Genomic DNA, 25,660 nt, shown 5'->3' on the forward strand with positions numbered 1-25,660 from the left:
AAAAACCTATCTCGTCCACTAATCCCTTTTAGGGAAACCTGCTGTCCTTACCTGGTATGGCATACACGTGACTCTTAAACGCCCTCTGAACAAGGGCAATTAGGAATAGGCAATAAATGTTGGCCTAGCCAGCAATGCTCACATCCCATAAATGAATACAAAAGAAATTATAGTTCAGTTTTCCTCCCAATATTCTTCACTCAGGTTCACAGTAACCTCTGTCTGCTATGATCAGAATTTGCCGCTCTGTGCACGACATGAAGAGAATAATTTGCTTCAAGAGTTAACAATTCCCATTTCATTGGGGAATTTCACACTGGATATTGCATGGCTTTATCACCATTCCTTGCTTACTCTAATGACAAAAAAATGCCACGCAGCCAGATCGCTGCATTCAGGCAATTGGACAAGCTAAAACTCAATTTATTTATTTAAGTATGGTTATACTGAAGCAAAAGTCAACAGAAAGTGACTGTCTATTGAGTGATTTATTAGATCAAGGCCTAAGACAAAGAATCCTGGAATTTCAACCAGCATGACACTTGCTTTAATAGAGTTTTGGGTGTTGATTTTCTGCATGAGCTATCCTAATTGTCTGAATTTACCACAAAAAGATCTGTAGCATCCCCAGAAAAATGGCATTAATATTATTCATGTCATTTCATAGCATAGCAGAGTAGGCCATTTGTCCCATCCTGCCTATACTGTTTTTCTGAAAGAACAATTAGTCTCTCTGCCACAATTGTCCCCATAGTCCTGCAAATGTTTACTTTTCAAGTATATATCCAATTCCTTTTGAAATTTACTATTCAATTTGCTTTCGCCAGTCTTCTCTGCAGTTTCTGCGGATCTTACACTAAAGTTACGTTAGACAATGAGGAGAACCCCACAATTTGTCTCCTTCCCCAGCTGTAAACTTGTATACATTTCACTTCAAATACATGAGTTATTTTCCAATAACATAAAGATAACAACTCCCCTCTGGGAAAGTGGCATGTCCAAATAGTCTATGTACAAATGTATATATTCCAAACAGCATTTGTGGATGACTTTTTCCTTCTGTAAAGACAGAAAATCCCCAAATTTAATGCGTGGCACAAGGATTGCAGATACTCAGAAGAGGAGGACTACCACCTGTTCCATAGTTTGCTCTCTGACCCCGGCACAACTCCTAGGGTCGGGGGCAGTTAAATGTTTTAAAGGGGTCCTGTAGTTTAAATTATTCCCAAAACTCTGAGGGAAAAATCTGATTTTTGTTTTTAAATCCTGGTTTTGGTAATGTGGAAAATTTCAAGTATATATCCTGACCTTTTAAATCTTGAATCTTCCTGCCTGAAGTCCATAGTCAGGCTTGGTACCAAGGACATTGCTTGCACCCAGCACTGATGTGGTACAAATGTTGGTATATTAACCATATGGCACATTTCCTTCATTTTAATGACATCAGAGTCCCAGATTTCTGGCCCAGCAACAGAGGGTCCAGAGGTCTTTTTACCAGTGCAACTACTGAAAAGTCAACTGTTTGAATTCACGTAAATTTCACTTGGATATATGTTGGGGATTTTAGAACTTGAATTAAAAGGCAGCTCCTCTTCTGTTGCAAGGGCATCGAGGGATAATAGAGAAAGGGAGAGGAACTAAAAAGATATAACTGTCATCCAAAACTGCAGGGCGGGACAGGATCAATGAGTTAATTGACTTGAACCCAACCCAATCGTCATCCCTCTTCATTCCCACCTCACCTCCCTTGCCAGTTTCCAATTTTATTCCATGAGCGAGTAAGTGTAAAGAGTTACTGTTAAATCTGGATCACATCTTGACACAGCTCAGTGGTGAGCAGCATGGGGAATGCTACAAATAGCCTCAGCGTTCCTTGGCATTGGAAGGAAAATCTCGGTCAGGGTTCCCATTCCTGATGGCTGCTCATTGATTCTTGCTGGGAAGTTTGCTTGTGGTGATATGTATCGATATGTACATGGTTGGATAGCTGGTTGGCTCCCATGTAAGAGTTGGCCAGTTGGGTGTAGCTCTGGAAGGCCATGACAAGGAACCATACATTAGCATAGTCAGCTCCTCAGGACAGAGAGGGGATGAAAGAGGAAGACAATCTTAATTGATGAGGTAGAGTTACACTGAATTCTTGGAAGCTGCTGAGGTGATCAGCATCCGTCTTGAGGCCAGATAGCTTAAAAACAGAATAACAGTCATAGTTAGCACAGGGTTAGAAACAGTGTGGGTTAAATGAATCCCATGGCCAATGTGCCAAGTAACCTGAATTGAGACAACCTAAGCTACATGAAAAATTCAACTCTAAGCAATACAAGTCAATGAATGAAATGAAAGCAATAGATACTGGAATATGACGTTAGAGAGTGAAGTTAAGCATGCTAAAGTGATCTTGGGTTTTTAGACTCAAAAACGATGCACAATAACAACAACTTGCACATTTATATAGCACTCTCAACATAGTAAAATGTCCTAAGGCATTTGACAGGGCAGTTATGGAACAAAATTTGATACCGATAGCTTGGTCAAAGAAGTAAGGTTTAAATAGCGTCTTAGAGGAAGGGAGAGAGAGGTAGAGAGTCGGAGAGGCTTAGGGAGGGAATTCAATAGCTTAGGGCCTTGGCAGCTGAAGGCACAGCTACTGATGAAGATTGGGGATGTGCAAATATTCAGAATTGGAGGATAGCAGAGATGTCAGAGGATGTTAGGTCTTGAAGTGGCTATAGAGGTAAGGAGACCAAGGCTACAGTGAGGTTTGAAGACAAGGATCAGAATTTTAAATTTGAGACGTTGCTGGACTGGAAACCAATGTAGGCCAGCATGGTCAGGGGTGAAGGGTGAATAGGATATAGATAGGAGAGCTTTGGATAAGGTACAGGTTGCGGTGAGTGCAAGAGCAATACAACCATGTACAGCTAAGTGTGCTTGGCTGTGTGCAAGGACTTTAATTTGACTGGTGTCCTTGAATTTTTGAAGTGCAGTTTGGAGAAGGATCAGTAAGGAGAGAAAAGGAACATGGGTGATGCTGAGGAGTGAGTGGGATTGGGCAAAGGGGGGAAATCAATGATTTGGATGAGGGAGCCAAATATAATATTTCCAAGTTTGCTGACGACACAAAACTAGATGGGAATTTGAGTGGTGATAAGGGTGTTAAGAGGCTTCAAGGCAATTTGGACAAGTTGAGTGAGTGGGCAAATATGTGGCAGATGCAGTATAATGTGAAGTTATCCACTTTTGTAGGAAAAACAGAGTGGCAGTGTATTAGTTAAATGGTGTTAGATTGAGAAATGTACAAAGGGACCTGGATGTCCTTGTACTCGCTATCCTGATTTGGAAACCTATCGCCGCTCCTTCACTGTCGCTGGGTCAAAATATTGGAACTCCCTTCCTAATAGCGCTGTGGGTGTACCTACACCATATGGACTGCAGCGGTTCAAGAAGGCAGCTCACCACCCCCTTCTCCAGGGCAACTAGGGATGGACAATAAACTTTGCTGGCCCAGCCAGCAAAACCCACATCCCACAAATGAATTTTTAAAAAAAATCACTGAAAGCAAGCATGCAGATACAACAAGCAGTTAAGAAGGCAAATGGTATACTGGTCTTCATTGTGAGATGACTTGAGCACAGGAACAAGGATGTCTTACTGAAGCTGTGCAGGACCTTGGTGAGACCACGCCTGGAGTATTGTATGTAGTTTTGGTCTCCTTACCTAAGAAAGGATATACTTGCCATAGAAGGAGTGTGGTGAAGGTTCACCTGACTGATTCCTGGGATGGCAGGGTTGTTGTATGAGGAGAGATTGGCCTGTATTAAGTTTAGTAGAATGAGAGAGAGGAGTTCATTGAGACATATAAAACTCGGACAGGGCTGGACAGACTGGATGCAGGGATGACGCTTCCTCTGGCTAGGGGTGTCTAGAACAAGAGGTCACAATCAGGATACAGGGTAGGCCATTTAGGACTGAGATGAGGAGAAACTTCTTCACGCAGAGGGTGGTGAACCTATGGAATTTCTTACCACAGAGGCTGTGGAGGCAAATCACTGAATATGCTTAAGAAGGAAAATGACAGATTTCCATAATTTAAAGGCATCAAGAGATATGGGCAAGAGTGGGAGTGTGGCATTGACATAGAGGGTCAGCCATGATCGAAGAGCTGAATGACCTCCTCCTGCTCCTATTCTCTATGGTTCTTTGGGACATGGAAAAATGATGGGAATGAAAACAGAATGTGCAGAATGGCACAGCAGCTCAGCACCTGCTCTTGTTCAATGGAAGAACAGCTGACGTGTATTTGAAGAGAATAACCCAGTTTTCCAGTCTGTAGAACCAATTAAGAGGTGGGGATGCGTGGTCTATCACCTTTGGGAGATGGATTATAAATCCAACTCAGAGTGGTGGGATGGAAATCTATGCTATCAGGATGCTAATTAACATGGGTTGGGAGAATTCCAAACTGGAATGTACCCCGAGGCAAATTGAGTTATACTCAGAGAGGCTACAGGATGTTATGCGAGGGGGGGGGGGAAGGGGGACATGAAGAATAGTCACACTGCAGCAACAATGGAGCAGAGTGTCATTTTAATTCAGGACTGGTCTGATACTGGCAGCAATAGTGTGTAAATAACAGCCAGTAAGTTAAAACTGCATATGGTTCAGGCAGTATAGCAGCTATCTGTAATGGTTAGCGTGGTGGTAATCCAGAGATTTAGACGAATAATTCAGTTAATTTTAGATTGGCACTGTGAACTGCTACAGGCAGAATTTAACACCTGTGCTGCATCTAAATTTTGGTGGTCCTGTTTACTTCTTCTTGAGCTCTCTACCCAAGGCCAGGTCTGGCCCACAGTGCCACGATTCCAACCATCCGTAGGGAAAGGAGGCAGGTTCCAATTCCACCCTGGCCAGAACAGGGATCAAACTCCATGCTGCTGTCGCCAGTCTGATCCATACCAGCAATTCAGCCAACTAAACCAAGCAGTCTGACTTGAACCCTCAGGCTGAGAGGTGGGGCGGCCACTCACTGCCCCATGAGACCTCCAACGCTAGGTACCTGAAACGGAAAACGTTCCATTCTTTAGCTCGCATATCTCTCCCATCAAGAAGTGTAAAAATGGCATAAATAAATTAAAAAATATATCCAATAATTTTGAAAAATAAACTCCTCCCCCTATATTCTGGTGGTCATTTCAGGGTGGCTGATGAATGAATGGGTTGTGGTTTGGTGAAGTGTGTCACAAAGATAGGTGGGGGGTGGGGGGGAATGACATCACTACATCGCTCTAAAGGCTTGGAATAAACAAAACGCTCATTGTCATACTGGGAGATCAGGCAAAAGCTCGACAGCTGCTCGGCCTCCATGATGAATGCAGCCTTCCAATTTACCATCAGGGAGCTGAGGGAATCACAGGCGGCATTCAAGCAGGATGGGAGAGAGCCTAGAATAACATGGGTCAAGGTGTATGAACAGGTAGTTCCAACATGAGATACGCTATGTGAGGGAATTCAGAAAGTGAGCGATAACTGAGGAACCCTGGTCAAACTGCTCCAAGTTCAGATTCAAGTGATATAGAAAACTTGCCTGATAAAAATGGCAAGGAATATTTTCACAATGGCCTTACACTTGTTGGTTAATGGTAGCCAACATCAAGTTTGCATTGGCCGGTTTTCCTGCTGGGACCATGTTTTGTTCTTTAAAAGGAAGTTGTCTGATCATGTAAGCGTTACAAGGCTCTAACTGAAATGGTATAGAATGCTGAATAGCAGTGCACTGTTAGCCTGAAACTGGCAGCGATGCTATGCAGCTGGTAAAGCTAAAGTTGCAGGTGTTGTATCATGTGCGTGAGGCAGTGTAGCTGTTACCTTACTAGGCTCAGAATTCAGTGGGAATGAGATCAAGTCCCACCATTGAAATTTGAGCGATTGAAATGTTAGGGAACTAAAAACCTGCAATCAAGCTGTTGTATTGTTGCAAAAGCCCAACTGGTTTTGCTAATGTGCTTCAGGGATGGAAGCGCTCCCATTCTTACCCAGCCTGACCTTAAACTGACTCCGCTTCCACATATACTCAATTACTCCGTAAAATGGCTGTGCAAGGCGTTCATCATTTTCTCGTGGACAAATAGGGATGGGCATTTAATGCTGGCCTTACCAGCAACACCACATGGGGCAGAATTTTACACATGCAGGCAGGGGGCTCACCCGACGCGATCGGATGTAAAATAGCGCAAAAAGACGTCGGGTGAGCGTCCCAACCTCACCCCGCATACGCACAAACTTCAGGTCAGCAGGCGCGCAGGTGTTGGAGTCACGCCTGCTATCAATTAAAAGGCCCCTTAAGGGCATTGAAAGCCCAATTGAGACCGATTTTATGTTGCCCGTGAGATTTCACCCTTGCCGCATGGGCAAAATGGGCAGGCGGGCAGCCCACATTTCGCAAAGACTCATCCAAGGGCCGGATAAAAAGGGTCAGCAGCATTGCCAACGTGAGTAGTGAGGAGTTCAGGAGATAGTTTGCTGCTGGTTGCTTACTTAAACTCGATAGACACATCTCTGTTCTGAGCTTCTTTCTTAGCATTTCCCAGCTTCACTTCAGGACTCATTGGCTTCTCCCAGGCCCCCAGGGGATTTTGACGGTGTGGACCCTTCCAGGTATCAGACAGCCTCCTGTAACCCTGGTTAAGGGGATTTATGGTCTCTGCTAGAGGCACCTCCTCCTCTGAGGAAGAGAGGGGCAGAAGGGAGAGGAGGCCAGGTGTCCCTATACAGCCTCCAGAGGAGCTACCTGTGGGAGGAAAGGTGCAGGTCAGCAGGTAGGCCAAGCCCAGTGGGCTAGCAGGCTCTCCAAGGCGGAAGGGGTCGCAGAAGTTGCCACTATCCTGCTGCCAGGGTTTACAGGCAGTGATGCAGGTACCTCAATATGTCTGAGGTGTTATACTGAAGGGGGCTCCACCTCTCCAGGGAGATTGTGACCTCCATTTGACATACGATTAACTCTTTAATCACTTCCAACTGTGTGGGTGGACACCCCATGCCAGTGGCTCTGAAGGTCACAATGGCCCTCAACTTTATTGCCTCCGGCTCTAACCAGGGGTCAGTGGGGGATCTTTGTGGAGTCTCCCAATCAGCTGTCCACAGTGGTGTCAAGCTGGTGACAGAAGCTCTGTTCAGGCGGGTAATGATATTTATTCAAGGCCAGCGAGGCTGAGTGAGCCAGGGTGGCTCCAGGACTAGTGTTTTAAACTTAAATAAGAGCAATTATGAAAGCAGAGCTTGCTAGAGTGAACTGGCAAATGAGTTTAAGGGGTAGGTCCATGGAGATGCAGTGGCTGACTTTTAAAGGGATATTACAGAATATACAGATAAGGTACATTCCAATGAGAAAGAAAACTTCCAAGAGGAGAACCCACCATCCGTGGGTTAAAAAGTTAAATACAGTATCAAACTTAAAGAAACAGCATATCATTGTGCAAAGATGAGAGGCAGGTCAGAAGATTGGACAAAATATAAAGAACAACAAAGAATGACAAAAGGATTAATAAGGAGGAGCAGGCAGAGGCAGAGAGTGCCCAGTGCGCTGGCTGTCGGAGGACTGCTGGAGACCAAAGGCTGATAATGAGCCTCTGGAGTCAATCATTATGAACGTCCAGGGGGATGTGTGGGAGGATCTGGCAGAGATCCTTGAGGGTATGCGTGCCGTGGTCCCTGTTGTGGAGGAGTCGTGTGGAACACGAGCACTGCGCTGACCCTCATGGCTGAGCACACTGCCTCCTCCAAGGAGAGAGTGGTGACTCTCATGGAGAGGCAGTTCCAGAGACAGAATCAGGGGTTCCTGGGGTTGCGCTCGGACCTGTAAGCCCTCACATAAGCACTGAGCTCAGGTGCCAGTGTGGGAGATGGATGAGGCACCCAGCATCCCAGCCAGATGCTCGTCTGTCAATGGCAAGCAGGGAGGCCCAGAGCGACCTCAGGTTGGTACACAACCTGCTGGCTCCTCTCAGTGCACTTGGGATGATGGCAGTAGCTCCTCCGCCCCTGTGCCAGTGACTGTGGTAGCTGATGAGGCTGCGATGACTGGGATGACACCAGCTGTGGCACTGAGCCGCTCCCTCCCAGGCAGGGCCAGCACAGGCTCCACTGGCCAGAAGACAATCGCCAAGATCATCAAGGCTAACAGCACACCGCAGTCAGCAGGCTGTCACCAGTGCCACTGCCAGCAAGGGGGTGGTGGGGAGGGGGCAACAAGATGCAGAACTCGCAAACATAAGTTTAACGCATCATGAGAACAAAAGGGACTGTTCACAGGTGATCTTCCGTTCTGCCATGTTTTGTTAATATGCTTGACACAGTAAACGATCTTGCAAGAGGACTTTAAGGTGAAATACTTCACAATGAAAAACAGATACTCGGCCAGACTTAGTTTGGTACAATTCCTGAGGAGACCTCAGAGAGGTTGGAGTAAAACACAGGGTAATGTTTAGGGTTTAGCTCTCTTGGTGTAGAGCTTTGTGTGACAGGAACATTCATTGGGAAGGGAAACACATACATAATCATTGACCTGCACAATCCTTTGTCTATTAAAGTAGAGACAAAAACCTGCAGGTTCTGAATCAGTCTTCAAGTCAAATACCTGGTACGTGCTCTCGTCATTTGAAACTCTATGTTGGGAGCACTAAATATGCTCATATTTAGTTTCCAATTTGATTCTGCAGCTCTTCTTCCTCAATAACCTTTGTGCAAACGTTCGAGTTATTTTCTTACTTTGCTTGATTTTCGCACCCTGTTTGAAATGTTCTGACTACGCTGAACATAGGAGAGTCAAGTTTTGGATCTTCCTTCCACTACCATGCTATGTTTTACTAACTTCCACTTTTTCACTTAACTCAGCAAAATTAGTGGAATGTCGACCCTTTAGCATGGACATGCGTCTCTGGTTATCCAAATACTCTCAAGTTGGCATCAGTTCAACTCCACCAACCGGAGTCCAAAAAGTAACGTAATGGAATCTCAGCTATCTGGTTCATCTAACATCTGATCTTTCTATGGCCCGGAGAGATGATATTTTATGTGTTTGTGCTCCAAGGGGTGATATTTAATGAAGAATTTTCCAGGAATTTATAAGAGCCAACAGAGGCCCACGTAGAGCACGACAAAGAACAACTGCAAAATTGTTTGCAGTGGCAGTAGGGATGGTAACCAGAGCACATAGATTTCAGGTGATTGGCAAAACAATTGGAGGTGGCATGAGGAAACATGGTGAGTTATGTTGAACTGGAATGCACTGCCTGAAAGAGTGGTGCAAGCAAATTCAATAGAAACATTCGAATGGGAATTGGGTAAATACTTGAAGGTAAAAGCAGGAAAGTGGGATTAATTGAATAGCTTTCTATAGAGCTGGCACAGAGAAAACAGGCTGAAGGGCCTCCTTCTGTGCTATATCATGTTATAACTCTATGATTATTTGTTTGTTAATTCTCCATTGTTTGCTAAACTCTTTGGGACACCCTGAGTTTTAAAAGTCACTATGTAAATGCAAAGTGTTACGATCCCCTGCAGAGACTGATAACTTTTAAAAAGAAACTTGAACTTCTAGTGAACGGCTGAAAGAATCACATGACGGGATTTCAAGCTTTAAGATCTTTGCTGTGACACACAAACTCAAAGGAACATTGACTAAATAATATTTCAGTAGGCAGCATATGTTATAAGAAAAGTTACGCCAATTAACATTTAAAACAACCAAAAGTTTCTCTCAGTGGTTGTACATTACTCTGCCCCTTAAGTAGACACACTATTCTCCCGCAAGTTCAAAGTGATTCTTAGCTCCCCTGGCATGCTTTTCTTCTTTTCCTTTTCCAGCCAGATAACTTCTAATCCCTGACCTGACTTCTATCTTGAGGGTTACTATAATAAACTTGATGTACTGGACAGGTTTTTTGTTAGAAACAGTAAACTTTATTTACAGAGCTCCTGATGAAGCTACATGCTCGACCCAGATCCACGACTAGAAAGCTCCACCCCTGAGATTACCTGCGCTTAGGGCTGATTCGTCTGTATAGTCATGTGATCCCCAAAACAGTATGAAGTTTTACTTACAATCACTACATTCCTCCTCCTTTAATTTTGTTTTACACCTCTTATTTACAAGAATATCTTAATCCATAACATATACAAATATATGCAGTTCATATGACTATAGATTAAGTCTCTGAGATAGTTCTCTGATTCGGTTAGAGCAGCGTGGCTCTATGATTTCTTCCATTGATCGACTTGATCAGGAACTGCAACATCAGGGACATCCTTAAACAATGACAGTTCAGAATTATTTACTTCAGCAGAGACATCAGGTATGGCTATTCAATGTAGATCTGGCGCCTCAGGGATCAAAGGCTTGACTTCAATTTCAGGCGGAGTAACTGGCTATTGGAGTGTCCCTCTATTTCATTGATGATCCACATGTTTCCGAACGATCCGGTTTTCCACTTCCACCTGGTGTGACAAAGGTCCTGTTTCAGAGAAAATCATACCAGGAACCCACCTAGGTCCATTTCCAAAATTTCACCCAAAAACTGTCTCCCCCACAGTAAATTTTCAAGCTTTACTGTGAATATCATGATTCACTTTCTGACTACTCTGGTTCTCCTCTACCTTCCTCTCTAAGCTACAAAACAACAGGCTCAACCTTGTACATAGGCGGTGTTTTATTAGTACTCAGGTGGTGCTGAATCTGTAGTTGCATGAGGAGTCGTGCGATACTTGAGAAGAAATCGTGAAATTCGTGTTTCTAACGTTCCTTTGGATAATTTCTTCATCCCTGTTTTAAAAGTTTGTACTGCTCTTTCTGCCGGCTCATTGGATGAGGGATGATATGGTGCTGTTTTAATATGTTTAACCCCATTTTAACTCATAAATCTCTGGAATTCTGTATATACGTGCTGTTCAGCTCTAGCTGTTGTATGCAAGGCACATTTCCAGTTTGGTGTAGGATTTTCCTCCAGCAATTTGAGTGTACAGATCTTCAATCTTTGGGATTGGGTATTTGTCTAATTTAGCAGCCTTGTTCATTGTTAATTTCTAGTCTTCACAAATGCAAATGGTTTGATCTGGTTTCATCACAGGGACTATGGACGCTGCCCATTCTGAAACTGGACTGGCTGCTTTATTCCTAACTTCTCTAAGTGGCACAATTCTGCATCCACCTTCTCCTTTAGGGTGTATGGCACAGGTCTGGCTGGGGTGTTGCCTCAATGTATATTTTTGCTTGTAGGCCTTTCACCTTTCCCAATTCATCACAAAATACACTGTCATCCTTCTTTAACAGCTCAGGAATTCCTCTTGTTCTAACTTGAAAAATTTCTGACCACTTGAGCTTAATTTCTTTTAACCAATTGCAGCCCAAGAGGCTAGGTCCTTCACCTGTTAGATCAATCACTGGCAGCTTGACTGTCTCTTGCCTGTAGGATACAGGTACAGGGGCAATGCCTTTCACCTGTATTGCCTCTCCAGTGTGCATCTTCAGCTGAGCTGTGGTTTGCTCCAGATTCAGTGGCTGGGTACCTTCACTTAGGTATTTAAAAGTGTGCTGTCCCACTGTTGTGCTTGACGTTCCTGTGTCAATCTCCATGACTAGAGGCTACCCATTTGCTTGAAGGGTGACGGTGATTGGTTCAGTTTTCACTGCCTTGACATTGTATAGGGAATAGATATCAATATCGGCAGCTTCTGGTTCAGTTATATTGTGCGCTTCAATCTTCTTGGTCTGCTGTCTGATTGGCTGTCTTGATTTTACCCTGATCTGCTTTATAACACGCCCTTTTTTGTAACTGTGGTGACATCCAGCCTCTTTAAATCTGCAGGTTTCTGGTACATGGTTACCCCCGACATCGGTAACAAATTATATTCCTAATTGCTGGTGAGATGCATAAAGTGTTACTTTTTGTTTTTCAAGCGGTAGAGACTGTTTCCCGCTTTGTGGTTGCCTCCCTGGTTTTCGAGGACACGCCCAGTGGTAGGTTCCTGCCCCAACTGAAGAATGGTGCCATGTTGCACACTCTGCAAAGCCCATGAGTCTCTCTCAGCCTCTCCACTGCCAGTGCTATTTCCATGGCGCGCTTCAGGTCAATATTAACTTCTGCAAGTAAACGGCACTGAATGACGCCGTTGTGTACGCTGCAAACCAAACGATCTTGGAACATGTAACCTAGAGCATCTCCGAAGACACAGTGCTCAGCCAACTGTTTTAACTTCACGATATACATTACGATTGACTTACCCGAGCCTCTTAGTCTAGAGTTGAACTTCAATCTTTGCATAATCAATGATGGCTTAGGCTGAAAATGTGTCTTCACCAGGTCTTCTAGCTCTTTAAAAGATTTGGAACTGGGTGTGTTCTGGGCCGTCAGACCATGGATGAGATTATATGTCTTGCTCCTGCAGACACTTAGAAGAATTGCTTTCTGCTTCTCCTCTGCTGTTATTTCAATTGCCATAAAGTAGAAAGCTAGGCACATTATGTACTGGCTCCAGTCTTCCATGGGCGAGTTGTACAGGTTGATTCTGCTGAAGAGTGGCATGACTGGTGAGTATACTTTTCTTTCTTCCCTTAAAAATCGATATATTCACATTCAGGAGGTGATGTGCAGCATCGGAGCTATTTATCCTCGTTGTCAATTGTAATAAACGTAGTGTACCAGACAGGTTCCTTGTCAGAAACAGTAAACTTTATTTACAGAGCTCCTAATGAGGCTACATACTTGAACCAGGTCCACAACTGGAAAACTCCGCCCCTAAGATTACCCATGCTTAGGGCTGATTCGTCTGTACAGTCACACGATTCCCAAAACTGCACAAAAGGTTTTACTTACTATCATTACAGTTACCCAGGAGATTCCTCCCTCTTGCCAAAGCTATGTGAATCTTCCAGTCTTGTTTAAATCCTCATGAACTCAGCCTCTTCAATCCCAGTGTGATCTCCCACCCACATTCTTGCATGGTGAACTATAGAGACTTGCTGCCTTTGTCTCTCAGCCCTTTCCATTTCTAGGATTCTGGCAGATTGGATGTTTGTGTGGTTCAGTGATATTTAAAAAAAACACTCTGTAAGGTGGATCCATCAATGACTCCCAATGGACTCGTCGCCTCTCAACGCCCATCTCCATGGCATCACAGAGGCCTTGTATGCAGGTTGAAATGCTTATTAGCTATTCTTTAAACTCCAACTTAAGATTTAAGTATAACCATTTACAAAAACTGAACATTCCTAACACCTTCCTGGGACTTTGAAGACTAATAACCTATCCACCATCAGCACAGATGCTTTGGTCATTGTTTACAGGTGTGAACACTTTGCACCTTCTTCCCAGTAAAATAGCCTAGACCTCCCCTTGAATCTATGATAACCAAGCCATCCAGGCTTGCTGTCAGCAAAATTCAGAACTAGTCACATGACACCTTCCATTCCTCCATTTTATCTTAAATTAAAGTGCAGTTCCTAAACATAACAACCTTATGAAACCTCACATTTGTAACAAAGGTCTTTCTTTCTTTTAACTGTAATGGCATTTATTTTTCCATCTCTGATGAAGGATGTCCACCTAAAGCATCAATCTGTCTCTTCCCTCTCTCTCTGTCTCTCTCTCTCCCTCTCTTTCATTTTAACTGCTGCACCAGATTCCAGTCCTCGCAAAACTGTTCTAGATTTTATCACTATGAAACTGGGTGAAAGGCCTTGGCAACATGCCGCCAGAGTGAAAGAGAGAACACTAATCATAGAATCATCGAATGGTTACAGCACATAAGGGGGCTATTTGATCCACCATCTCTGTGCCAGCTCTCTCTGCATGAGCAACTCACCTCGTCCCACTTCCCCCGCCCACCTTTTCCCTGTAGTCCTGCAATTCAGATAATGCTCCAATTCTCTTTGGAAAGTCACTATTGAGTCCGCCTCCATCACACTTTTAGGAAGTTCATTTGCATATCCTAACCACTTGCCGTGTAAAAGGTTTGTCCTCAGATATAAAAACAAAAAACTGCGGATGCTGGAAATCCAAAACAAAAACAGAATTACCTGGAAAAACTCAGCAGGTCTGGCAGCATCGGCGGAGAAGAAAAGAGTTGATGTTTCGAGTCCTCAAGACCCTTCCACAGAACTAGGTTCTGTCGAAGGGTCATGAGGACTCGAAACATCAACTCTTTTCTTCTCCGCCGATGCTGCCAGATCTGCTGAGTTTTTCCAGGTTTGTCCTCAGGTTGCCGTTGCTTCTTTTACCAATCACCTTCAATCAGCATCCTCTGGTCTTTGACTCTTCCAACCATGGGAACAGTTTCTCCCTATCTACTCAGTCCAGATCCCTCATGGTTTTGAACATGTCCATCAAATCTTCTTCTCCAAGGAGAACAGCTCCAGCTTCTCCATTCTATCCATGTAATTGAAGTTCCTCATCCCTGGAACCATTCCTCTGAATCTTCTCTGCATCTTCTATAATGCTTTCACATTCCTTCCTAAAGTGTGGTGCCTCGAACTGGGCGCAATATTCCAGTTGAGGCCAAACAAATGTTTTACGCAGGTTTATCATAACTTCCTTCAAAAAATAGTTGTTGGGGTGACGTAAATCTTGGATTTTAAAAGCCTGATGATTGTGGGAGGAAGTGAAGAGCAAAGGAGGTAAGGAGTTCCACAGGACTGATATTCTGAGACTTAAATCAGGAGGTTGTGGCAAAACGTCTTGGCTTAAGTGCAACATGTAACGAGGGCAAGAGCATAGGATGATGTGTTTGTAATTCCAAAACCCAAGAGAGGACAGTTCAGAGGAATACTAATTAGGTTACTAAATGATATAACTTGACAACATGATTACAGAGGATAATAAGGTTGAGATTTGGCTTGGGCTCAATTAGGAAATTTCATCCAAAATGGACTTGAAAATGTGTTAAGATAAAAGCAAAATACTGCGGATTCTGGAAATCTGAAATAAAAACATAAAATGCTGGAGAAACTCAGCAGGCGTGGCAGCATCTGTGGAGAGAGAAACAGAGTTTATGTTTCGAGTCTGTATGACTCTTCTTCAGACCTGGAGAAGAGCCATACGGACTCGAGTGTTAACTCGATGCTGCCAGACCTGCTGAGTTTTTCAAGCCTTTTATGTTTTTATTTTATATTATATGTCATTATTGAAAATATGCTCTTAGGTTACACTTCAAGTTCCCACTAAAATTCAATGACCATAGCCTGAACTGGAAATTCCTCTATGAATCAGTGCAAACGGCAGAATTACCCAATTCACCTTGGATGTGTGACCCATTCTGTAGGAAGGGTCAGATTTGGGCAAATTCAATCTTGAACCAAGGTAAAAGGATAATTGTAAAAAAAAACTCAAGTGTTTTGTTTCTGATGTAACCCAGAATTGCACTGGTTCAACGGATTCCGAATGGATCGTGCTGCTGTAAACGAGCACGACCAAACGGAATCTTGACCCTGACCCGTCTTTTCTGGGATGGATAAGAGAAGTTAGAAAAATGACCATTGCTGAGTTTCCACCCTCAATATGGTAAGTGTGCACTTCTAAAGGGAATGCTGGAAATTGGAAGTGAGTGTTCCATTTCAACATTATAATGAAAGTAATAGGCATGGCAGCAACCGCCTGGCTCTTTGATCAGAAAGACACTGGGTGCTAGTTTCACACAAAGTTGCTGAAAATAAATCAGCAGCTAAAGGATGATCCAGGGGCCTGAATTCTACACCCCTAAGATAGGTGTGTTGGGGTTGGATGAGAATTTAAAACTTCGAAAACTCTCAATACGGCTCCGATCCATCACTTCCAGGTTTAACAGAAGCGGGACAGGGAGGAGTCAACCAACCCAATCCCAGAAGGACGTTCAGCAGTTTAAACATTTTAATGAGGCTGGCAGCCCGGCTGACCCAGGTTTACCAAGCCTTGGGAATCTCGGCAGCTGAAGGGTGATAAGGAAAGCTTCAGGGAGAATGTAAGTTTCTTGCTGGCACTGTCTGTGGGTCAGAAGGAACAGGAGGTCTTTCCCTATGGACTCTCATACAGTTAGCCTGCCATACAGAAACATCCCAGGGTCAGGCACAGTCACCCCCACCCCCTCTCCTTCCCTCCCCCCAATCCCTCCCCACCCAATCCTAGGTTGGGAATCAGATCCATTCTCAGAGTTAGGGATTTAAAAACCCTCCTCCCATGTTGAGGATTGGACTGCCTCTGGAATGGACCCTCTACAGGATTTGGGAATTGGGCCCTTTGCCTCCACACACCCCCAGTAACATCTGTGGGTACCCTGCTCTGGAGTGCTCCCCTCCTGATCAGAAGCTGAGCCTTTCAATCAGACTGACTTCTGGGCAGAGAACCCAATGGGAGAAAAAAACATGATGGAGTCAAAACACCGCAGTGTGCAGGGAGGCCCAGGCTTCAAGGTTTCCCAACCGAGACTCCACTCCACTCCCAACCCACTGCCACAAACAGCCCAACAAACATACAAAACAGGAGCAGAAGTAGGCCATTCGGCCCCTCAAGCCTGCTCTGCCATTCAATAATATAATAGCGGATCTGTTTGTGCTTCGAGTTCCACATTCCCATCTACTTCCGATAATCTTCGATTGCCTGTCAAGATCTGGACCCTGGCTTCTGACTGAAAGATTTTGAAGTGTTAATTTGAGTGCAAACGTCACCGCTCCTCTTTTGCCAGTGGTTTTTTTCCTGAGCTCTGGGACAAGCATTTTGGTTGAGATATTTTTAGTTGCTGCACCTATAAATTGAGACTTGAGATTCCCATTATTCTTAGAAATTCAGAAAAGTTACAACCTGGAAAAAAAGCCATTTGATCCAGCCAGTCCATGTCAACATTGGTTCTCATGTGCAAGAAAATAATCCTAATCACACTTACTGACCCTGTTCCCTTTTCCTTCATTCACCTGTTTAAAGTCATCTTGAATGTCAATAACATCATTTCTGCCTCGACCACAAGTACTAGAAGCAACTTCCACTGCCTAATTATTATTCAGTGACTCTCCCCTCCCACACTCTGCTGCGGCAAGCAGACATTGAAAGAGCGCAGGATCAAGATCAGCAGTGATGTGCTCCCAATGCCAGTACTTTGGCTCCACAGCATGTGAAAGCAGCCTCTCAAATGAGGCAGGGATGATATCCTGTGCCTCTAGGCCTGCACCAACCCAACAACCAGTGCTTTTCAGGAAAGGATTAGAGAAAATTGGAAACAAAAGTTTGCAAGTCGGTTTCAAATTATACGCTGTCAACATCCATCCACTAATGAATGCGTGGAGAGGATTATACTCTGTGATTCAGTTTTAACAGGTTGTTAAACTGTTCCTTCCCTATGGGTTTGCCTCAGAGAGTTGAATACTTGGACTGTGCAAACATTACCACCTGCTAAATGCTAGATTTTTGGAGCAATGGAAGGAAGTCGTTTCATGAAGAATTGTTCATGGTTTAGAGCTTAGCCCTTTTTAGATTTTCCTTCCAAGTTCAGCTCCAATGCCAAGGTACTGGAGCTGGGGTGGGGGGGAGGGGGGAGTTGGGCTGTGGGAGAGAAATTTCCTCTGCACACAAGGGATAGCAAAGCCAGTCAGGAATTTAGGTTGCAGTGCGCTGGAACCTGAATGCCAGGCATCAGTTTTGTCTGCCCAACTTCACCACAGTATAAGGTTTCATTGTATTTATTACATAACTTTTTGGTCGCGCACTCATAATTCAGTTGGCCAGCCTGTTATTAAAGTGAATTATGTAAAGCCTGTAAAATGTAATTTAAAATGCTACACATCATAGAAATATTTCATTTCTAAATAAAATGCTGGAAGTTGTGGGGAAACAGGCAGGATCTGATGTTGTTACAGGAAGATATAGTATGTCTTTTGAAGCAAGACATGAAAAAAACAAGGAATGAGCTCAGCAAAGCAAGAATTCTCTAGCATACTGAAGTTGACAGTGTTATTTGCTTAAAATACTTTATTAGCCCCTTCAAAACATGAAAACACCTGGAAGTTACAACACGAAATCAGGCCATTTGGCCCAACCAATCCATGTTGACATTCACACTCCACATGAGCAAATAGTTTTAATCATGTTTACCCACCCTGCTCCCTTATCCCATCAAAACCCTTTTCTTCATTAACCTGCCCAGTTTAAACATGGTCGCGATTTTCCGGTCCTACCCACCGGCAGAACTGAAAATTCTTGCTGGAAGTCACTGGACTTTTGGCTGCCTCACCAAATTTTCCATCCCGCCCGTGACATTTCCTGCCAGGAGACGGGACCAGAAAATCCCGGCCCTTGATTGTGGCAAGTTACAGCCACAACCACTGAACTTGAAAACAAATTTCACAGCCTCACAAATCTGTGAGCCTTCTGCTCTATGTTCAAAATCTCTTGCATTGAATCTTTTATTTATGGCTCCTTGTGCTTGACCTCTCACCCAATGAGTGTGGCTCATAGTGGGAAGGCACTGTCTCCCAAGGGCAGAGACAACCATTCCCAGTGAGACTGCCAATTCATTTCAGAGGATCTCAGGAAAAACATAGACTTTATCCTTCCTAACATCTATCAGAAAACAGTTCAGCCTGGTCCCCACCACAGAAGGAGTCAGCTTCCAAACCTTACCTGGAAGCCCATTCCATGAGTTGATTGAGTTTAGTGTTAAAAACATCATGACCTTCATCCTAAATTTACCTTCTACTACTTTAACCTGTGTCCAAAATTCTCTACCGTGACAGTCTAACTTGGAGTAGGATTCTGGATTAAGCTTTTCCAATGATATTTACTTGTCATCCCTTCTTGGCCTTTTAGTCAAATCCAGGCCAGATTGAGATTTGAGGCTAGAAGTGAAGAAGGTACAATATACTAATTCACTGCTCACCAGTTGCTCTTCAATTTGACAGTTCATGTTTTCAAGAAGAATTTTCACCTCTGTGTCCTCTCTACTCTGGTTCCGTATATCATAAAGGTATCAAACCCCTTCTTGTATTTCATGTGTAGAAATCATTATCAGCTTCTTCATGAAGATGTGACCCCGGAAAACTGAATTGATGATCACATGACCATTTTCTCACAGGACTTCTGAAACAGGTTTATAGGTAATTCGGTGAGAATAAAGATTGCATATCCCTTTCCTTGCCAATTATTTTTCCTCCAATTCCTGCAGGTGCTGACTTGCTGGAGTGCACATCTACAAGTGCCAGTAATCCGCAGGTTGCCAGGCACAAGTGCCCATGATTGTGTCAGACTAGAGAACAAGTGTTGCAGGATGTTTAACTATGAAGGCATCACGACTAACGCCCATGGGTAAAGTTTCTTGCATTCGTTCATTCGTTAGCTTTCAGGAATCGAGTCTCTGACTAATTTTCTCCTTCTTGGTGCATTTGTAGTTCCTCAACTGGCCACTAGGCTGGGATCAGTTGATTCAGCACAATTGAACCTAGGAGCTTCGGGTTTACATGGGTTTGTGTTACACTAAGCAATGCATCAGCCCTTTGGACACACTAAGATAGAAGATTTCTCTTAAACCACAAAGCTGTCCAAAGGTAGAGTGGTATGCACAAACAGTGGAATTTTTATTTATTTAGAAAGAATCAAGAGGTGGATCATGAAATTGAAGGCACTGTCAACTGGACCCCAAGCTCCACAGAATTTCAATAAAATACTTTTCCCCGGCTGCAAACAAACAGCCAAAAACTAAGATAGAAGATCTTAGCAAATCATGCAACAATGTAAAGTGGTTGATTGTTTTTCATTGCTAACCCTCATGTGTGATTACAATTTACAATTTCCTTGAAGATAAATGATTAAGGGTGATGCAATCAATGGGTTTAAGATGATTAAACAAGTTGTTAGGGTAGATAGCGATCTCTTCTCTGGTTGGACGGTCCAGAATAAGAGGGACATGGCCTTAAATTAGAACTAAGCTAATCAGGGGTGATGTGAGGAAGTATTTTTTCATACCAAGGGTAGTGGAAATCAAGGACTTTCTCACCCAAACACCATGAAGGCTAAGGTAAATTGGGTGGCTCATTCAGAAAGCTAGCACAGGCTTGATGGCTGAAAATGTCCTCCTTTTGTGCTGTGTGATTCCTCGGTTGGAATTTTACATCCCGCTAGGAACTGGCAGTCAGGTGGTGGGCGGACCGCAAAATCAGGTGGCATGGACTGATGGTGTTGTGCCTACTGCCCACCACCTACTAGCAGAGGGGTAAGTGTCAGCCCACCCACCCACCCACCCTTGAGACAATAAATGGGCGCTTAAGTCTCTCATCCCACGGCCATTGTAAATTTACCAGTGGCGGGGGTTGTCATTGCATGTGGGAAGGCTGCCAGGGTTGCAGCCACGGTGGGGGGCATGGGTGTGGGCTCCTGTGCCCATTGGAAGTTCCCCGAAAATGATAATCACCAGCCCTTATTGCTCCCGTTTCCAGAGCCTCAATCATTGCCACCGCACACCGGGAGACAGCCTCCATTGCTGTTTCCCATGGGGGATTGCTGCAGTCCTAGGAGTGACCACCGCTCCTGGTGGAGCTGCGGGGATTGGAAAGCTGGTAGGCCAACAATTCTGGGAGGTGGACGTCCTTCCACACGGTGGCTGAAGCCATGACCTCTGCCAGTTAAAATCCAGTCGAGGCTTCTTGGGCGGTGGAGGAGGGTTAGCCCCTGACTTTTCAGCCTCTGTAAAAAAATAAATAAATAATCCAGCCTATGATTCTATGGCATCTCTGGAGAAGGAAGTACGAGTATTACAGCATATGGAGCAGAGATGGGTAATTGGAGCTGGAGGTGCATATCCAGCATGATCTCATTAAATGGCTGCACAAGCCCATGGGGCGAACTAGCCTACTCTTCTTCTTCTTAAGTTTCTTTCTAATTTATTCTGTGTACTTTTTCCCAATGCTTCTGCCAATGCATTTGAGTTGTAGGGTGGATCTGGCTAGCAACTCAAAATGCAAATCACGCACAGGGGAAGAAGAATTGAACATCTGAATCTGATCATCGCAGGAAATTATAATGTTGCCATTCTGGGAATTTTAAAATCAATCATCATAAAATCACTGAATGGTTCCAAGACTGAAGGAGCCCATTCAGCCCTTCGTATAGCTGTTTGCAACAGAAACTCAGCTAGTGCCACTCCCCCTCCTTTTCCAGTAGCCCTGAAATTCTTTCTCTTTTCAGATAATTATCCAATTTTTTTTTATTCATTCATGGGACGTGGGATTCGCTGGCCAGGCCAGCATTTGTTGCCCATCCCTGGTTGCCCTTGAGAAGGTGGTGGTGAGTTGCCTTCTTGAATCGCTGCAGTGCATGTGGTGTAGGTACACTTACAGTGCTGTTAGGAATGGAGTTCTAGGGTTTTGACCCAGCAACAGTGAACAGAACAGTGATATATTTCCAAGTCATAATGGTGAGTGACTTGGAGGGGAACTTCCAGGTGGTGGTGTTCTCATCTGTCTGCTGCCCTTGTCCTTCTAGCTGGTAGTAGTCGTGGGTTTGGAAGGTGCTGTCGTAGGAGCCTTGGGGAATTCCTGCAATGCATCTTGTAGATGGTGCACACTGCTGTTACTGTATGTTGGTGGTGGAGGCAGCGAATGTTTGTGGATGTGGTGCCAATCAAGCGGGCTGCTTTGTCCTGGATGGTGTCAAGCTTCTTGAGTGTTGTGGGAGCTGCACTCATCCAGGAAAGTGGAGAGTATCCCATCATACTCCTGACTTGTGCCTTGTAGATAGTGGACAAGCTTTGGGGAGTCAGGAGGTGGGTTACTTGTCGCACAATTCCTAGTTTTTGACCTGCTCTTGTAGCCACAGTATTTATATGGCTAGTCCAGTTCAGTTTCTGGTCCTTGGTATCCCCCAGGATGTTGATAGTGGGGTATTCAGTGATGGTAATGCCATTGAACATCAAGGGGTGATGGTTGGATTCTCTGTTGTTGGAGATGGTCAGTGCCTGGCACTTATGTGGTGCAAATGTTACTTGCCACTTGTCAGTCCAAGTCTGGATATTGTCCAGGTCTTGCTGCATTTGGACACAGACTGCTTCAGTATCTGAGGAGTCACAAATGGTACAAAACATTGTACAATCATCAGCGAACATCCCCAATTCTGACTTTATGATGGAAGGAAGGCCTTTGATGAAGCAGCTGAAGATGGTTGGGCCGAGGTCACTAACCTGAGGAACTCCTGCAGCAATATCCTGGAACTGATATGACTGACCTCCAACAACCATATCCATCTTCCTTTGTGATAGGTATGACTCCAACCAGTGGAGAGTTTTTCCCCTGATCCCCATTGACTCCAGTTTTGCTGGGGCTCCTTGATGCCACACTCGGTCAAATATGGCCTTGATGTCAAGGGCAGTCACTCTCACCTCACCTCGGGAGTTCAGCTCTTTTGTCCATGTTTGAACCAAGGCTGTAATGAGGTCAGGAGCTGAGTGGCCCTGGCGGAACCCAAACTGGATGCCAGTGGGCAGGTTATTGCTAAATACGTGCCGCTTGATAGCACTGTTGATGACCCTTTCCATTACTTTAGTGATGATGGAGAGTAGACTGATGGGGTGCTAATTGGCTTGGTTGGATTTGTCCTGCTTTTTGTGTACAGGACATACCTGGGCAATTTTCCACATAGCTGGGTAGATACCAGTGCTGTAGTTGTACTGGAACAGCTTGGCTAGGGGTGCGGCAATTTCTGGAGCACAAGTCTTCAGTACTATTGCTGGAATATTGTCAGGGCCCATAGCCTTTGCAGTGTCCAGTGCCTTCAGCTGTTTCTTGATATTACACGAGGTGAATTGAATTGGCTGAAGACTGGCATCTGTGATGCTGGGGACCTCCAGAGGAGGCTGAGATGGATCATCCACTTGGCACTTCTGACTGAAGATTATAGCAAATGCTTCAGCCTTATCTTTTGCACTGATGTGCTGGGCTCCTCCATGATTGAGGATGGGGATATTTGTGGACCCTCCCCCTCCAATGAGTTATTTAATTGTCCACCACTATTCACAACTGGATGTGGCAGGACTGCAGAGCTTAGATTTGATCTGTTGGTTGTGGGATCGCTTAGCGCTGTCTACTGCTAATGCTGTTTGGCACGCAAGTAGTCCTGTGTTATAGCTTCACCAGGTTGACATCTTGTTTTTCGGTATGCCTGGTGCTGCTCCTGGCATGCCCTCCTGCACTTTTCATTGAACCATGGTTGATCCCCTCGCTTGATGGCGATGGTAGAATGGGGGATATGCCGGCCATGAGGTTACAGATTGTGTTTGAGTACAATTCTGCTGCTGCTGATGGCCCACAGTGCCTCACGGATGCCCAGTCTTGAGTTCCTAGATCTGTTCAAAATCTATCCCACTTAGCACAGTGGCGGTGCCACACAACACAATGGAGGGTATCCTCAATGTGAAGCCGGAACTTTGTCTCCACAACGACTTGTGGTGGTTACTCCTACCGATACTGGACAGATGCATCTGCGGCAGGTAGGTTGGTGAGGATGAGGTTAAGTATGCTTTTGCCTCTTGTTGGTTCCCTAACCACCTGCCGCAGACCCAATGTAGCAGCTATGTCCTTTAGGACTCAGCCAGCTTGGTCAGTAGTGGTGCTACCGAGCCACTCTTGGTGATGAACATTGAAGTCCTCCACCCAGAGTACATTCTGCACACTTGCCACCCTCAGTGCTTCCTCCAAGTGGTGTTCAACATTGGAGAGCACTGATTAATCAGCTGAAGGAGGGTACATGATAATCAGCAGGAAACTTCCTTGCCCATGGTTGACTTGATGCCATGAGACTTCATGGGGTCCGGAGTCGATGTTGAGGACTCCCAGGGCAACTCCCTCGTGACTGTATACCACTGTGCTGCCACCTCCACTGGGTCTGCCCTGCCGTTGGGACAGAACATACCCAGGGATGGTGATGGTGGAGTCTGGGACATTATCTGCATGGTATGATTCCGTGAAGATGACTATGTCAGGCTGTTGCTTGATTCACCTGTGAGACAGCTCTCCCAATTTTGGTACTAGCCCCAGATGTTAGTAAGGAGGACTTTGCAGGGTCGACAGGGTTGAATTTGCCGTTGTCGTTTCCAGTGCCTAGGTTGATGCTGGGTGGTCTGCCCGGTTTCATTCCTTTTTTGTGTCTTTTTAGTGCTTTGTTACAACTGAGTGGCTTGCTAGGCCACTTCAGAGGTCATTTAAGAATCAACCACATTGTTATGGGTGTGGAGTCACGTGTAGGCCAGACCAGGTAAGGATGACAGATTTACTTCCCAAAAGGACATTATTAATTCCCTTTTGAAAGCCACTATTGAATCTGTTGCCACCACACTCTCTCAGGCAGCATATTCCAAATCCTGATTCCTTTAGTACATCAGCCATGTCCTATGCCTCCATTTTGGTTCTTTTATGATCCCTAATCATCCATACTCGTCCTTTTGCCATCCCTTCACTATTTATATGCCTATAGAAGACTTTTGGATTTCCTTTTGTGTTAGCTGCCATTCTCTTCTCATTGTCTCTCTTTGCCCCTGTTATTTCTGTTTCCACTTCCTCTCTGAACTTCCTCTATTCTGCCTGGTTCTCATTTCTATTATTAACCTGACATCTGACATATACACCCTTTTTCTGCTCTAACTTAGTTTCTATCTCTTTTGCTGTCCAGGGAGATCTGACTTTGTTTGCCCTACCTTATCCACTCATGGGAATATACCTCAAACTGTACCTAAAGGCAGCCTGTTGTTCCATTACAGCTTTGCCTGTCAATCTTTACTTCCAGTTCACCTGGGACAAACATTCTCACTCTACTGAAATTGACCCTTCCTCAATTAATTATTTTTGTCCTGGATTTTATGCTTTGTCCTTTTTCAAAGCTAACATAATCTTATATGATCACTGTTGCCCAAATGTTTACTTACTGATACTTGACCACTTGACCATCACATTCCAAGAACCAGGTCCCCCACTGCCTCCTTCCTTTCTCATTGAGTCAGAAACATTCTGAACTAGAGAATTCTCCAGAAAACTGCTACCCTCCATTATAAAGTCAGAAGCGGGATGTTCACTAATGATCGCAAAGTGTCCCGTACCATTCGTTACTCCTCAGATACTGAAGCAGTCCATATCCAAACGCAGCAAAACATGACAACATTCAGGCTAGTGCAACATTTGCATCACACAAGTGCCAGGCAATGATCGTCTCCAACAAGAGAGAATTTAATCATCTCCCCTTGACATTCAATGGCACTACCATTGCTGAATCCCCCATCATAAATATCTCAGGGGTTACCACTGACCAGAAACTTAACTGGGCTAGCCCTATAAATACTGATCAGGTCAGAGGCTGTGCATTCTGCAGTGAGTAGTTCACCTCCTGACTGCCCAAAGGCTGGCTGGCTGGCTGTTTATAAGACACAGGAGTGTGATGGAAAATTCTCCACTTATCTGAATGAGTGCGGCTCCAACAACACTCCAGAAGCTTCAGACAATCAGGGACAAAGCAGCCTGCTTGATTGGCATCCCATCAACCACCTTAAACATTCACTCCCTCCACCACCCACGCACAGTGGCAGCAGTGTGTACACACCCATGATACACTGCAGTAACTCAACTCGTTAAGCCCCCTTTGATAGCATCTTCTAAACTTGTGACTGCTACCAT

Source organism: Carcharodon carcharias, chromosome 18 (genome assembly GCF_017639515.1).
Source record: "Carcharodon carcharias isolate sCarCar2 chromosome 18, sCarCar2.pri, whole genome shotgun sequence".
Lineage (NCBI taxonomy): Eukaryota > Metazoa > Chordata > Chondrichthyes > Lamniformes > Lamnidae > Carcharodon > Carcharodon carcharias.